Source organism: Oncorhynchus tshawytscha, linkage group LG26, assembly GCF_018296145.1.
Source record: "Oncorhynchus tshawytscha isolate Ot180627B linkage group LG26, Otsh_v2.0, whole genome shotgun sequence".
NCBI lineage: Eukaryota > Metazoa > Chordata > Actinopteri > Salmoniformes > Salmonidae > Oncorhynchus > Oncorhynchus tshawytscha.
Window position 1 is genome coordinate 38,816,848 of NC_056454.1, and position 16,126 is coordinate 38,832,973.

The following is a 16,126-nucleotide window of genomic DNA, read 5'->3' on the forward strand; positions in this document are numbered from 1 at the left end:
CATGGACCTAGACTTGGCACTCTGGTACCGCTTACCGTGGCTGGAGTCTTTAACCATTTTTAGGGCCTTCCTCTGACACCGCCTGGTATAGAGGTCCTGGATGGCATAAAGCTGTCTAATAGATGTCTTTGGGTGAATCCCCAAATAGCACCCTATTTCCTACACAGTGCACTACTTGTATAGGGGTCTAATCAACAGTGATGTTATTTTTTGTTTTTTGTTAACAACTAATTGACCAAAGTCGGCTCAATAATTTTAATTCCAATTCATTTTTTTCTCTGAGCTCAATGCACACATTTCCCCATTTCTCTATGGAGATAAATCAGATCAAACCCTGTACGATATAAACTCAACAAAAAAAGAAGCAGGACCCTATCTTTCAAAGATAATTCATAAAAATCCAAATAACTCCCCAGATATTCATTGTAAAGGGTTTAAACACTGTTTCTCATGCTTGTTCAATGAACAATAAACAATTAATGAACATGCACTTGTTGAACGGTCGATGTGACACTAACAGCTTGCAGACGGTAGGCAATTAAGGTCACAGTTATGAAAACTTAGGACACTAAAGAGGCCTTTCTAATGACTCTGCAAAACACCTAAAGAAAGATGCCCAGGGTCTCTGATCACCTGTGTGAACGTGCCTTAGGCATGCTGCAAGGAGGCATGAGGACTACAGATGTGACCAGGGCAATAAATTGCAACGTCCGTACTGTGAGACGCCTAAGACAGCGCTACAGGGAGACAGGACGGACATCTGATCGTCCTCTCAGTGGCAGACCACGTGTAACAACACCTGCACAGGATCGGTACATCCGAACATCACACCGGCGGGACAGGTACAGGATGGCAACAACAACTGTCCGTGTCACACCAGGAATGCACAATCCCTCCATCAGTGCTCAGACTGTCCGTGTCACGTTCTGACCATAGTTCTTGTGTGTTTTCCTTGTTTTAGTGTTGGTCAGGACGTGAGCTGGGTGGGCATTCTATGTTGTGTGTCTAGTCTGTAACAGAAAGCTGTTACAGAATCACCCACCAACCAAGGACCAAGCGGCGTGATAACAGACAGCGGCAGCAGGAGCAACAGCAGCAGGAGAAGCAACAGAGGCAGGAGCAGCAGCAGCAGCAGGAGCAGCAGCAGGAGAAGCAACAGAGGCAGGAGCAGCAGCAGCAGCAGCAGCAGGAGCAGCAGCAGGAGAAGCAACAGAGGCAGCAGCAGCAGCAGGAGCAGCAGCAGCAGGAGCAGGAGCAGCAGCAGGAGCAGGAGCAGCAGCAGCAGGAGCAGCAGCAGCAGGAGCAGGAGCAGCAGCAGCAGCAGCAGCAGGAGCAGCAGCAGGAGAAGCAACAGAGGCAGCAGCAGCAGCAGGAGCAGCAGCAGGAGAAGCAACAGAGGCAGGAGCAGCAGCAGCAGCAGGAGAAGCAACAGAGGCAGCAGCAGCAGCAGGAGAAGCAACAGAGGCAGCAGCAGCAGCAGGAGCAGCAGCAGGAGAAGCAACAGAGGCAGGAGCAGCAGCAGGAGAAGCAACAGAGGCAGCAGCAGCAGGAGCAGCAGCAGGAGAAGCATCAGAGGCAGCAGCAGCAGCAGCAGCAGCAGGAGAGGCTGCACTATTTGGAAAAATGGACTTGGGAGGAGATCCTAGACGGGAAAGGACCCTGGGCAGAGCCAGGGGAATATTGCCGCTCCAAAGCCGAGCTGGAGGCAGCGAAAGCAGAGAGGCAGCATTATGAGGAGCTAGCACGGCAGAGCGGCTGGAAGCCCGAGAGGCAGCCCCAAATATTTCTTGGGGGCACAGGGAGAGTGTGGCAGAGTCAGGAGCCAGACCTGAGCCAACTCCCCCTGTTTACCGTAAAGAGCCATGGATGTTATCGGAGCTATCGGTGAAGCTGAGGGCTGAGTCTGAGAGGGTCGAGGAGTTATTGGACAGAATGGAGGAGAGTGAACGGATGGGAGATGAGGAGACACTCGAGGAGGTGTTAATAGAATTGGGGGAGTATGAAGAGAGAGAGCAGTTGATTTGACGTAGTATGCAAGGCATTCGCCCTGAGGTGCGTGTCCCCAGCCGGGTACCACCAGTGCCGGCACCCCGCACCAGGCTGTCTCTCCCTCCCATCAATACAGGTGCTCCCGCCTGTCCGGCGCTACCAGAGTTTCCGTCCCTCAGTCCAGAGGCACCAGAGACCCTCAGTCCAGAGGAAACAGAGCCCCTCAGTCCAGAGGCGCCAGAGCTCCTCAGTCCAGAGGCGCCAGCGCCCTTCAGTCCAGAGGCGCCAGAGCCCCTCAATCCAGAGGCGCCAGAGCTTCTCTGTCCAGCGTTGCCAGAGCCTTCCTCCTCTCCGGCGAGGCCGGAGTCTCCCGCCTGTCCGGCGATGTCAGAGCTTCCGCCCCTCAGTCCAGAGGCGCCAGAGCTCCTCTGTCCAGCGCTGCCAGAGCCTTCCTCCTCTCCAGCGTTGCCGGAGTCTCCAGTCTGCCCAGCGCCGCCTGAGCTGGCCGTCTGCCCAGCGTCGCCTGAGCTGCCCGTCTGCCCAGTGCCGCCTGAGCTGCCCGTCTGTCCAGAGCTGCTAGAGTCTCCCGTCTCTCCAGCGCCGTCAGATTCTCCCGTCTGTCCAGAGCCGCTAGAGTCTCCCGTCTGTCCAGAGCCGCCAGAGCTGCCAGTCAGCATGGAGCCGCCAGTCAGCATGGAGCCGCCAGAGCCGCCAGTCAGCCAGGATCTTAACAGAGCCGCCAGTCAGCCAGGATCTGCAAGAGCCGCCAGTCAGCCAGGATCTGCAAGAGCCGCCAGTCAGCCAGGATCTGCCAGAGCCGCCAGTCAGCCAGGATCTGCCAGAGCCGCCAGTCAGCCAGGATCTGCCAGAGCTGCCATTCAGCCAGGATCTGCCAGAGCCACCATTCAGCCAGGAGCTGCCAGAGCCACCAGTCAGCCAGGATCTGCCAGAGCCGCCATTCAGCCAGGAGCTGCTAGAGCCGTCTGTCAGCCAGGAGCTGCCAGAGCCGTCAGTCAGCCAGGAACTGCCAGAGCCGTCAGTCAGCCAGAAGCTGCCAGAGCCGTCAACCAGCCTGAGCTATCTCTCAGTCCTGAGCTACCTCTCAGTCCTGAGCTACCTCTCAGTCCTGAGCTACCCCTCAGTCCTGAACTACCCCTCAGGCCTGAGCTACCCCTCAGTCCCGAGCTGCCCCTCAGTCCAGTGGAGTTCTTTGTTAGGGTTCCTAGGCCCAGGTCGGCGGCGAGGGTCGCTACCCAAAGGACGCTAAGGAGGTGGACTAAGACAATGATGGAGTGGAGTCCAAGTCCAGCGCCAGAGCCGCCACCGCGGACAGATGCCCACCCAGACCCTCCCTGTAGGTTTCGGTTGTGCGGTCGGAGTCCGCACCTTGGGGGGGGGGTACTGTCACGTTCTGACCATAGTTCTTGTGTGTTTTCCTTGTTTTAGTGTTGGTCAGGACGTGAGCTGGGTGGGCATTCTATGTTGTGTGTCTAGTTTGTCTGTTTCTGTGGTTGGCCTGATATGGTTCTCAATCAGAGGCAGGTGTTAGTCATTGTCTCTGATTGGGAACCATATTTAGGTAGCTTGTTTTGTGTTGGGGTTTGTGGGTGTTTATTTCCATGTCTGTGTTTGTTTCACCACACAGGACTGTTTTCGGTTTTCACATTTATTGTTTTGTATATTTATAGTGTTTTCTCGGTATTCGTCTTTATTTAAGATGTTTAACCCTAACCACGCTGTGTTTTGGTCTGCCTCTCCTTCCCAGGAAGAAAGCCGTTACAGTCCGCAATAGGCTGAGAGAGGCTGGACGGGTGGCTTGTAGGCCTGTTGTAAGGCAGGTCCTCACCAGACGTCACCGGCAACAATGTCGCCTATGGGCACAACCCACCGTCGCTGGACCAGACAGGACTGGCAAAAAGTGCTCTTCACTGATGAATCGCGGTTTTGTCTCACCAGGGGAGATGGTCAGATTCATGTTTATTGTCGAAGGAATGAGCGTTACACCGAGGCCTGCTCTCTGGAGCGGGATCGATGTGGAAGGTCCGTCATGGTCTGGGGCAGTGTGTCACAGCATCATCGGACTGAGCTTGTTGTCATTGCAGGCAATCTCAGCACTGTGCGTTACAGGGAAGACAACCTCCTCCCTCATGTGGTACCCTTCCTGCAGGCTCTTCCTGACATGACCCTCCAGCATCACAATGCCACCAGCCATACTGCTCGTTCTGTGCATGATTTCCTGCAAGACAGGAATGTCAGTGTTCTGCCATGGCCAGGGAAGAGCCCGGACCTCAATCCCATTGAGCACGTCTGGGACCTGTTGGGTCAGAGGGTGAGGGCTAGGGCCATTCCCCCCAGAAATGTCTGGGAACTTGCAGGTGCCTTGGTGGAAGAGTGGGGTAACATCTCAAATCTGGTGAAGTCCATGAGGAGGAGATGCACTGCAGTACTTAATGCAGCTGTTACTTTTGACCCCCCGCCCCCCCTTTGTTCAGGGACACATTGTTCCATTTCTGTTAGTCACATGTCTGTGGAACTTGTTCAGTTTATGCCTCAGTTGTTGAATCTTGTTATGTTCATACAAATATTTACACATGTTAAGTTTGCTGAAAATAAACGCAGTTGACAGTGAGAGGACGTTTCTTTTTTTGCAGAGTTTAGTAGGGAGTTGTAGCGTCCAACAGGCCAGTATTCTACATAGTTCAGTGAAGAAAACATGGCAATTAACTACAATGACCATAATCCACTGCCAGCCTACTTGTCCGGTCTGTGTGTTTCTTTTACGCCTGCTATGGTAGGTTAATGTGGGGCAGACAAAGAGAGAGAGAGAGAATGCATGATCGAGAGGGATAGAGAGCAATTTCTTCGTGAGGTAACTATACCTGAAATACATAACCTTAGTGATTTATAGTTGTTATTCAGCAGTCAGAAAAGTTGGCCTTATTTACTTTGATGAACTACTAAAAAAGTCATCAAGTGAAACAGATGTAATACACAGAAAAACTGAAATATTTTATTGAAAGCACTAATTGCTCAGCTCTACTGATCAAATATAGTACACTACATATGGACTAGGTTATCATTTGACATGGAGATTTCTGTTAGTGATCAATCACCTAGAGGCAACCTATGGTCATGTTAATCCCATGGAACCACTGAGGCAGATTATTATTGATCCTCTCTCACTCCATGTCACGAAGCAGGAGCGGCCAAGCTGTCCACCATGGTTACAGAGGGATGTCAGTCATCATCCCACATCTTTTCACGTCCTCGACCACTACCTGCTATTAGAAACCTGACAACCTCCCTTTATGGTGGATGTAAACATGAATCTAAGTGGCACCATGGACACTCCTACTAGTATCCATGCACACATAACAAACGCATGTATGCAAGCACTCACTCACAGGCACGTGAACCCTCCAATTTTCCAGTCTCTCTCTGTCTGAGCTCTGAGAAGGTGAGCAGCATAGTCAATTAGCTAGTGGTGAATGAGCCTCTCGTTCAGGCAGGTCTTCACTCAGAGCGCATCGTACTAGAACAGAAACATCCTTCATCGTTTATTGGCCAGCCTGTGAATCAGACGTCCTGTCTGGGCCTGAATAACCATTGCTTTTGGTAATCGGATGATGAGGCGTAATTAAGAGTGCAGATTTGAGATTAATCAAAGTCTGGTGCCTGAATCACACGGTATGGAGAGAGAGAGAGAGAGACAGAGAGACAGAGAGAGAGAAAGAGAGAGAGACAGACAGAGACAGAGAGAGAGACAGAGAGAGAGAGAGACAGAGAGAGAGAGAGACAGACAGACAGAGAGAGAGACAGAGAGAGAGACAGAGAGAGAGACAGAGAGAGCACAACTCAAGGTAAACGTTGGCAGCAGCCTTGACACATGGAGGAGAGGACTGATAATCTATGACAGCTATCAATGGACTCTCTCAAGAATGTCCTACATGTGTTTGCGTGTGTGAAAATGTGCTGGAGTCTAATATTTTTATGAGAAGGCAACTATTCAGACAACACAAGGGAAATTAACTTTCACAAAAATGCTGTACTGTTGATTCACCTCTGTGTGTGTGTGTATATATATATATATATAGACAGTTTAGAAATATGTCTGAAAACATGACTGTGTCTCTCACACCAGCAAGCATAAGAAATAAATAGGCAACTTAAATCCGTCTCAATGTGTCTGAAAGAAAGGACAGTAAGGGTGAGTTCAGTGGAATGACCAAGGATCCGTGTTGGATTATCTCCCCATACATACATCACATCCACAATCAGCACAAGAGCACACATTGTCACTAAGAAACTGACCACAACAACCAGATTATCAACATGCTGCTATACATGTAGGATAACACAGAAAGATTGAAAGTGAAAGGACATGGAAGGAAAAATAAACACACATTCCAGTGACACAGGTACTAATGGCAAGAGCGAGAAAGTTGCCAAAGCCTGGTCAGAAAGCAATGATCAATGGAGAATGATCTTCTGCGAAGAGAGAGAGAGAGAAACATGGAGAAAGAAAGAAACAGAGAGAGAGAAACAAAAAGAGAGAAACAGGGATATAAACAGAGAGAGTGAGAGAGAAACCAGGAGAAATAAACCAGAGAAACAGAAATGAACACAGCGACATCATCAGAGAGAGAGAGAGTGAAACATAGCTTGTCTCCTACCTCTGCCCATCCCTGTGTGTGATGCTTTCTTCAGTATGGGTTGATAGGGAGTCCTTTCCAAGCCGGCCGGGGCATGGGTCTCGCTTTCCCCGTGGGCAGAGCAGTGAGCAGCCTCTCACAGCAGCTACAGCAACACAGTACCGATCCAGCTACACAGAGAGGCACAGCACAGGCACTGGAGCCATGGTAGAGGCAGCAACATCCCTCCCTCCCATCCAGCCTGAATTAATTAAGCCTTTCTCTCTCTCTCTCTCTCTCTCTTTCTCTCTCTCTCTCTCTCTCTCTCTCTCTCTCTCTCTCTCTCTCTCTCTCTCACTCACTCTCACTGTCGTGGACTCTGCCTGGTCATTGCCCTCCCCTCTCTTCTCTCCCGCTCTCTGTCCTGGTGAGTGTTGCTCTGCAGATACTATGTGATTCTCTTCCCAGCCTCAGCAGGGTGACAATGTCCCTGCACTTTCTTTTCTGACAGCCTGTTTACATTGAGCTGTTCACACTCCCAATCTCTCTATCACCCTCTCTCCTTCCCTCACTCTCTCTCTTTATATCTCTCTCATCAACACCCCCCCACTACCCACCCACACAACATCCTGTGTGTTAGTTTTATCTTACAAAGGTCTAAACATGCCATTAATGTATTGGCCCTCTATTTCTATCTCTGACTTTTCTATACAGCCATCTCTTTTTACTGCATTTTTGCCAATTAATCTTAAACTGAACGTTTGTTCAGATTCATTAAATAAACTCAATACCTTTGTAATCCAAACAAAACAAGACCTAAAGTGATACATTGGCCTGAAAGTATCCGTGGGCAGGCAGGGGGGGCATTATGCCAAGCACCAGGCAGAGCAGTAGCAGAGCAATAGCAGAGTAGTAGCAGAGCAATAGCAGAGCAGTAGCAGAGCAATAGCAGAGCAGTAGCAGAACAGTAGCAGAGCAGTAGCAGAACAGTAGCAGAGCAGTAGCAGAACAGTAGCAGAGCAATAGCAGAGCAGTAGCAGAACAGTAGCAGAGCAATAGCAGAGCAGTAGCAGAGCAATAGCAGAGCAGTAGCAGAACAGTAGCAGAACAGTAGCAGAGCAGTAGCAGAGCAATAGCAGAGCAGTAGCAGAGCAATAGCAGAGCAGTAGCAGAACAGTAGCAGAACAGTAGCAGAGCAGTAGCAGAACAGTAGCAGAACAGTAGCAGAGCAGTAGCAGAACAGTAGCAGAGCAATAGCAGAGCAGTAGCAGAACAGTAGCAGAGCAGTAGCAGAACAGTAGCAGAGCAATAGCAGAGCAGTAGCAGAGCAGTAGCAGAACAATAGCAGAGCAGTAGCAGAGCAATAGCAGAGCAGTAGCAGAACAGTAGCAGAACAGTAGCAGAGCAGTAGCAGAGCAATAGCAGAGCAGTAGCAGAGCAGGAGCAGACAGAGTGAACAGCCCTATGCCATGGGTGCCCTAAGTAAAACCTTGTCCCAATCAGAAGGACCCATTGGGCAGGAGCCCATCTCCTGTTTCTGTAGCGTTAGGGAGCTTGATGTACGGGGCTTTAGTAATACCAACAGTCCATTACTTCATTTGAGAGGTAGACAAAAGGGATAAAAATAGCTCCAGAGTGCTCCGCCCCTCCTGCCTGATCAAAAGCAGACCGTTTTTGTCTGGCTTGTACTTTCTTTCTGTCTTTATTTTTTGGCAAAAACTGCAATTACAGTATAGCTCTCCTCTGGGTCGTTCCGCCTCAAAAAGAACAAGAAAGAGGATTTTGACACCCACCATGTCAGATTGTTCTGATATTGTTTCAAGCATTCCTGCAACATTATTTTGTCTAAATATTATTTGATCTCTGGAGAATTTACACGAATTGATTGCATCCAAATTGGCCATTTTAATTTATAGGATTCATATAATATTCAATATTCTGATTTGGACCAAACTTTTTTCTGCCAATGATTTAGACATGAAGGATCTAAAGAAATGGTAAAAAGCCACCCAGACCCCTCCCCCCACACACACCCCACACCACCCAACAACCAGTATACACAGTAGTATCAGTTCTCTGTGTCTGAGTAGTATGGAGCTGCGGCTCAGAGTACTGTTTCTTCATCTTACTATATGTCATGAACTCCCAGGTATTTTTTAAATATTTTTTACCTCTGTTCAGATCATTTAGTCATTGAAGTTGTTAGGTAAACCTAGGGGTGTTCTTTCACGAGGAGACTTCAACAGGCCCCCCTGTGCGGTTGGAATTGCTGTAAATGGTTCCTATTTGTAATTGGTACTCCCTGTTGATTTTAACTGAATCGAGTAATGCCAAAGAGGACAATGGATATAAACCTCCAGTCTTTGTATCTTCAACCATTTTGTAATGTTTGAGCGGCGAGCTACTTTTATGATTTTATAAATTCAAATGAATCAATTATGATTCACAGTTGTGCTGTTCAAGACTCTCTCACGATCCAGCTAAACTCCCGCAGCCTAATGAGGGTGTGTGTGTGTGTGTGTGTGTTTGCAGACTTGGTGGTTGACGACCTTTAACTGTCTAACCGTCTTGGGAAGGTGTCCTTTTGGGAGGCGTGGCTGACAAGGTGGTTTTCTCAGAATGCTACAGAACTGTCACCGCACTAAGCAGAGACCACCTGCCTCCCCCGCAACACCCACTCTAAAGCACAACACACAGCTGCTCTGGGGAGCTCACATGGTCTGCGTCACAAATGGCACCCTATTCTGCACTTAATCACAATATAGGGAATAGGGTGTCAAAACCAACTACTGTATGGGTTGAGGTCTAGAACAAGAACCGGATAAACAGACCTGAGGTACTATACATATAAGAAAATAAACATACAGCTGTAAAACATATATACAGACATATGTGACAATGGGATATATTTGTGTGTGTGTGTGTGTGTGTTCTCTGTGGATGTTGTCCATAATAATGGCTGTTTGACGTAGTTGAGACAGGGCTCAGCAGGGCTTCTCTCTCTTCTTCTCTCTGTAACATGCTGTTTCACTTCCTGTCGGGTTCCTATTCTCAAGTCTCTCTTCTTTATTTCCAGTGTGTAACACCGACAACATCACAAACCGGAAACCACACAGTTTCATTTAACAATTAATATTGTTTCTGTTTTCTAAGTCACACACACACACAATACTACTACTTGACAACAAAGTGCATGCTGCGGAGTAGCAGGCTGGTGGTTATGACCAGTCTGATTCATTGTGCAGTCAGTGTGGTGTGATACTCAGGCTCAGTAGTTGGGAAAGGAACCTGCAGCTGTTGTAACAGGGCTTGTGTGTCCCTACACCAGGGCTCTCCAACCCTGAACCTGGAGCGCTACCCTCTTGTAGGTTTTTAGCTCCAACCCCAGTTGTAACTAACCTTATTCAGCTTATCAACCAGCTAATTATTAGAATCAAGTGCGCTCGTTTAGGGTTGGTGTGAAAACCTACAGGACGGTGGCTCTCCAGGAACAGGGTTGGAGAACAGTGCTCTATACATCATCCCTGTCACGCCCTGACCTTAGTTATCTTTGTTTTCTTTATTATTTTGGTTAGGTCAGGGTGTGACAAGGGGTGGTTTGTTGTGTTTTTGTCCTGTCTAGGGTTTTTGTATGTTTATGGGGGTGTTCACTAGTCTAGGTGTTTTGTATGTCTATGGTTGCCTAGATTGTTTCTCAATTAGAGGCAGCTGTTTATCGTTGTCTCTGATGGGGAACCATATTTAGGCAGCCATATTCCTTGGGTAATTCGTGGGTGATTGTCTATGTATTAGTTGCCTGTGTCTGCACTCATTCGATATAGCTTCATGTTTGTTGACCTGATCTTTGTTTCATTAAAATAGAAGATGTATTCACATCCTGCTGCGCCTTGGTCTCATCCATACAATGAACAAATCCCTATGTTCCCTATACATCCTGTTGATCTACGGCCTTGTGCTTCTTCCTGCACAGTGAATGTCATGTCTTGTGTGGATTTGCATGTTTTATCCTATGTGCGTGCTATGTAAAGTATGCACATACATACAGTATATGCGTGCGTTGAAAATGTACATGTGTGTGTGTCCGTGCAGATCAGGGGGGTTTGACTGTGACAGAGATCTCTAGTAATCCCAGTAACACACGGTAGAACAGCATGGTTCCCTGACAGCTCTGACTGGACCACAGAGAGAGCAGACCTGGAGGAGGAGGGTTCAGTCAGACGGTCAAGTGTAGGTCATCTAAAGGTTTCCCAACCTCTATCCTGGGGCTCCCTCTGGGTGCATGTTTGGGTTGTTGCCTCAGCACTAACCAGGGGATTCAAATAATCAACTCATCATCAAGCTTTGATGATTTGAATCAGCTGTGTAATGCTAGGATGAAATAAACGAGTTTGGGGAAACCCTCGCCTAAAACACCCATGGGCTGGTAGATGTGAGAATCCACCATCTAGCGAAAAGGGGCCATCTTAGAATTGGTACATTTAGTGTGTACAGAGAGACATGGGATGCTTTTGTTGGTACAGTAGTCATGGGTTTGTGCATTCATATCGTATTATTGCTTAGTTCTACAAGGTGAAATCAAGTCAAATCAATGCATTTAAAGAACAGGACAACAGTGTATGTTAGGATAGGTTGAAGAGTGATATTGCCACTATGGTGCATCTGTAATAATGCAGGACTGCTGTTTGAAGACGAGGTTTCCGGTTCAGGGTATTTACTAACTGACAAACAATGGCACAGCATAAGGAAACAGGATCAGATATTAAATGGCTTGTATGGTGGGTGAGTGAGGTTTCAGAGGTGGTTCTGGAGGGTAGAAAGGGCAGACATAACACATTCACATACATTACTGACCATTGCCATAACTAACAACTGGATTCTATAAAGTAGGCTTCACACAGGAAGTAGAATACTCATTTAATATCTATGGCAACATGATATAGTAATACACAAGCTATGATAAACATAGGATATTATATGCTGCACTGCAGAAAATGTACTAGGCCAATGCAGACATTAGGTCAAACTATGAGTTGACGAACATAAATGTACACAGGTTATATATTACAATTACACAATACAAGGTACTTAATTGAGTCAGTTCACGCACAACAAAAGGTAAGGAATTAGGCCGCCCATGCCACCATAAACGCTGAACATACACTGAGGTTAAACAAGCTGCTTAGTTACATACCAGAGGAGAGAAATGGTGATTAGCAGAGGAAGTTCTGGTGCTGTGAATGGGAAGGAGAGGGGGTGAGTCCAGAGGGGGCGTGTCCAGATGGAATTTGGGAGTCTATAGATGGTTGGTTGTTTAGCAAACAAACTGAAGTGTGCACAATGATTGGTCAAAACAGACAGGGTTGGCTTAGATTGTTGACAACATGTGAACTATATTTAGTCTCCAAATGTTTATTGAAAACATATGCATTTGGACAATGAGCACTTAATGTTGGTTAGCTAGTTGGTTAGCTAGTTAGCAAATGTTTTGCCATATTAGCATAGACACGACATGAGCCAAAACACTTTAAAACAACACATGGTATCAAGAACATTATACAATTAGCTGAAACGAGTCACTTAGGATTCCCCACATGGCAGCTTCTTGTCATGGTTTCTATCTATCCCACTGGGCACAGATGTCAATTCAGCATCTATTCCATTTGGGTCAATGCAATATCATTGAAATTACGTGGAAACAACGTTGATTCAACCAGTGTGTGCCCAGTGGGATCTGACTATTCAGAATCATAACACCACGCGGCTTTCTGCCTTATCGATGCGCCAGCATCATTGTGAAGTTGTCAGCCAGCCCGTCTATGTGTGCAACAACACGTGTATCCCCCACCAGAGTAGGCCCATGCCTCTGCCTGTGATAACGCATGAGTCTCCCAGCAGAATGACGAGCCAGTCTGGCCCCAGCCATGCAGATACATTGCAGATCCATATCTGGCATATCGAGCAGCCAGGCCCCGGGACGCCCCATGGGAACAGGACGTCTAGAAAGACAGGAAGCTATGCTAGGGGGTCATAAAACTGTTAGTGTGTGTGTGTGTGTGTGTGTGTGTGTGTGTGTGTGTGTGTGTGTGTGTGTGTGTGTGTGTGTGTGTGTTGAAATGAGATAAATACCAGAGGGCAGTTTGCATTCAAAAGCCAAAACACAGAGACAGTCTGAATTAACGGCTCAAAATCTTACCCTGTAACACTAATTAAAAACTGAGAGCAATGTCCTCCAATGCGGTGTGGAAACTCCAGGAGACCTGACCTGTTGTCTCCGGCTAGAGACACCCTGAACCTCTCTGGACACCCATCCGTCCTGTGTGATCATCTAGCAGGGAAAGTACAGATGTAGGACCTTAATTTGAGCCAGTTTGCTACAGCAGGAAAAGAATCCTTCAGCAACAGGAAATGTGAATTATTATGTAGATTATAATTAATGGACATTTTTGTAGTTGATAGATTGTTCCTAAGGGTAAATAAAGTCTGACATTTCAAGGTGGAAATTACAAACTTCAGAAGCCTTTTTAAACGTTGATTACACTACAAGTTAAACGTTTCCTGCATTGCACAAAAGTTATCCTGCAACAGGGAGATCAAATTAAGATCCTACATCTTTAAATCTGAGTGGATTTACTGATCTATTGATGACCACCCACTGTTCCTGAAACCTGACAATAGTTCAGCTAATATGCAAAGACAGGCTTCTACTGCATCACCTGGAAGCTAAATGATATGTATTTATTCAGCGTGACTGTGTGGATATGCATTGCACTTTGCTCAATGAAAATTGAAATCGGATAAATTGATCAATAAAATGAACTTCCTCCCAACCAGCCAAACAAAGTCAAATAGCGTACTTAACTATTGAAGGGATATCTTTCTGCAAAATAATGGTATTTTGTGATTGCTTTGAGAAAAGTAATCAACTCCTCACAGTGGAACAACATAGAAAGACAACTGTCACCCTTATGCTTTAGTGTGTCAAACATCTTAGTTTAACATACCATCTCTTCCAACAAACCTGCTTGGAGAAATTAGAAACAAGAAACACTGTATTCTAATGTACACTCTTACTAATGTATTCAAACCGATTAAACTAGCCATACTGTAAATGGTAGTGCTAAATCTCTTTACATCAATAGGGACACAAATACACTGACAGAAAACCCATCTATGCATCTAAAACATCTGTGACACTAATTATATTGGCTATAGGGAATCCTGTGTCCCTGGGGAGGATGCACACACACACACACACACACACACACACACACACACACACACACACACACACACACACACACACACACACACACACACACACACACACACAGCCTACCCAACACTAATGAGAAGACATAGCGCTTTTCCCAGTATAGGTGTCATGCAGGACTCTCCAGGAAGGCTTACTTAGCCAAGCCCCATCTCCTTCCTTCCATAGATAGGGTAGCTAGTGCCTCATAATAACTCCTATTAAAAATATATTCCTTCTAATAACTCTGTGTCTTTACTATAGATCAATAGCCCTATCCTGCCAACCTTCCTGAATGCTTCTTAATAATTAAACATCCAAGTTTAAAATATTACATCTTTAATAAAAATGCAACTGGTTCGATATTGCAGAGGTTGTCAAGACTCAAGATAAAGCATCTGGAGGGGCAACTGTAAAGCTTTATGATTGGTTTAACTGGTGTTGCTGACACTTGGTTCACCACTTTATAATGTGCATAACAAAAACAACACATGTAACAAAACAGTCAAGTAACACCCACATTTACATGTGGCACTGCTTATCAGATTGGTGAGATCGCCCATTCTGCCTAAGGTTTTATCATTGTTTTGTTTGTGTGGGTAGTCCAATGTAAAAATAACCCAATGAGGGATTTCCATCTACAGTTCCATAGATAACCGTTGTTTAGCTGGTAATGTAACAAAGCATAGTGTTGGGCCTTGAGTAGTTACAGTAGGTTAAATCATATCAATGCTTTTTCCACAGATCCTCATATTGTTTTTACTAACACCTTGGTTGCAACAGCAGCTGAGAATCCATCCAGACAATCCAGGGAGTTTGCTCCTCTCTTAATCACCTCTGTTGGGGGTTTGTGGGTTGTGTATATTTGCATGGAGTGACTGAACTGAAGATGCTTCTGTTTATTGAGAGGCCGGTGTTGTGGAGGTGGAAAGAGAAACAGAGTTTGAGTGTAGGGGGAGGGGAGGGAGGGGGAGAACAGAGGGAGAGAGGGGAGGGGACAGTTCTTAGAAGGCTGCTACCTCATCTGTAGCAGGTGCAACAATAGTACTACACAGATTTTTTGTCTCTTTCCACCCCTGTTGTATCATGCAGTCTTCATGTAGTCTTGTAGATCGTTTTTTATCTGCTCCTGAAACACACTTTTGAATTACTGCGTTAAGCTGCACCTGGCTTTTCAAGGACAAAATTGAAGAGGCCAGTCCTGCAACACAACCACAGCCAGGCAGATAACAATAGACTGAAGGGAAGTATTTAACCAGACTTCCTCCTGAATGCACTGAATAGAAATGGGATTGACATTCAAAATGTAATGACAGTGGGTACTTCCTCAAATTTGACATTCAAATCAACCCACTTCATTTTCATTTTACATGCACACAATACAAAACATACCCGTTCCTCAGGACAACCTTAACATGCACAAACAATGCTTAGATAGAGGGGAGCGAGAGGGGGGGGGGAGATAGGAGATAGGAGATAGGAGATAGGAGATAGGAGATAGGAGAGAGAGAGATTACTTGGTCCATTGAATTTACTCTGTAATGTCTAAAGCCCCTGGAGCGGCTCGAAGGCCGAGGAGATGAGGGGTAGCGGGTAGCGGCTCTTAACTGTGATGTCATCGAGGCCTCGGTAGTCGATACATGGGTGCAGGGTTTTGGAGCCAAGAGAATCCCAATACTACAGGAACCTGAGGAGACTTAATAAGCTTGAACTGTATAGCCTCGCTGTGGTTCCCTGACACTCGCAGGTTGATGGGGGTGGTATTGTGGGTGACCCTGCCTATAGAGCGACCGTCCAGCGCTCTTACATCCATGGGAATGGAGAGGAACTGAGTGGGGATACCCAGCTCTGACACCAGGGTAGTGTCCATAAAACTGAGAGATTTTGACTGGTTCCCTCACAGCAGGATGGCATGGAGAGGGAATCGCAAATGAAATGAAATTAATATGCTAGCTCTCAAGCTTAGCCTTTTGTTAACAACACTGTCATCTCAGATTTTCAAAATATGCTTCTCAACCATAGCAAAATAAGCATTTGTGTAACAGTATTGATAGCTAGCGTAGCATTTAGCGTTAGCATCAGCAGGCAACATTTTCACAAAAACCAGAAAAGCATTCAAATAAAATAATTTACTTTTGAAGAACTTTGGATGTTTTCAATGAGGAGACTCTCAGTTAGATAGCAAATGTTCAGTTTTTCCTGAAGGATTATTTGTTTAGGAGAAATCGCTCCGTTTGGTGCGTCACGTTTGGCTACC

At 46.4% G+C, this 16,126-nt stretch overlaps 1 protein-coding gene across 1 annotated transcript in view; it reads right to left on the reverse strand.

Annotated features, from left to right (window-relative positions):
* The window catches only part of LOC112225602 (diacylglycerol kinase beta), a 141,743-nt gene extending 134,581 nt beyond the window's left edge, over nucleotides 1–7,162 (reverse strand). Inside the window, exon 1 of the mRNA XM_042306600.1 lies at nucleotides 6,663–7,162. The gene's annotated coding sequence lies outside the window, so the exon portion shown is untranslated. The remainder of the gene's footprint in view (nucleotides 1–6,662) is intronic.
* Nucleotides 7,163–16,126: the final 8,964 nt, after the last annotated feature.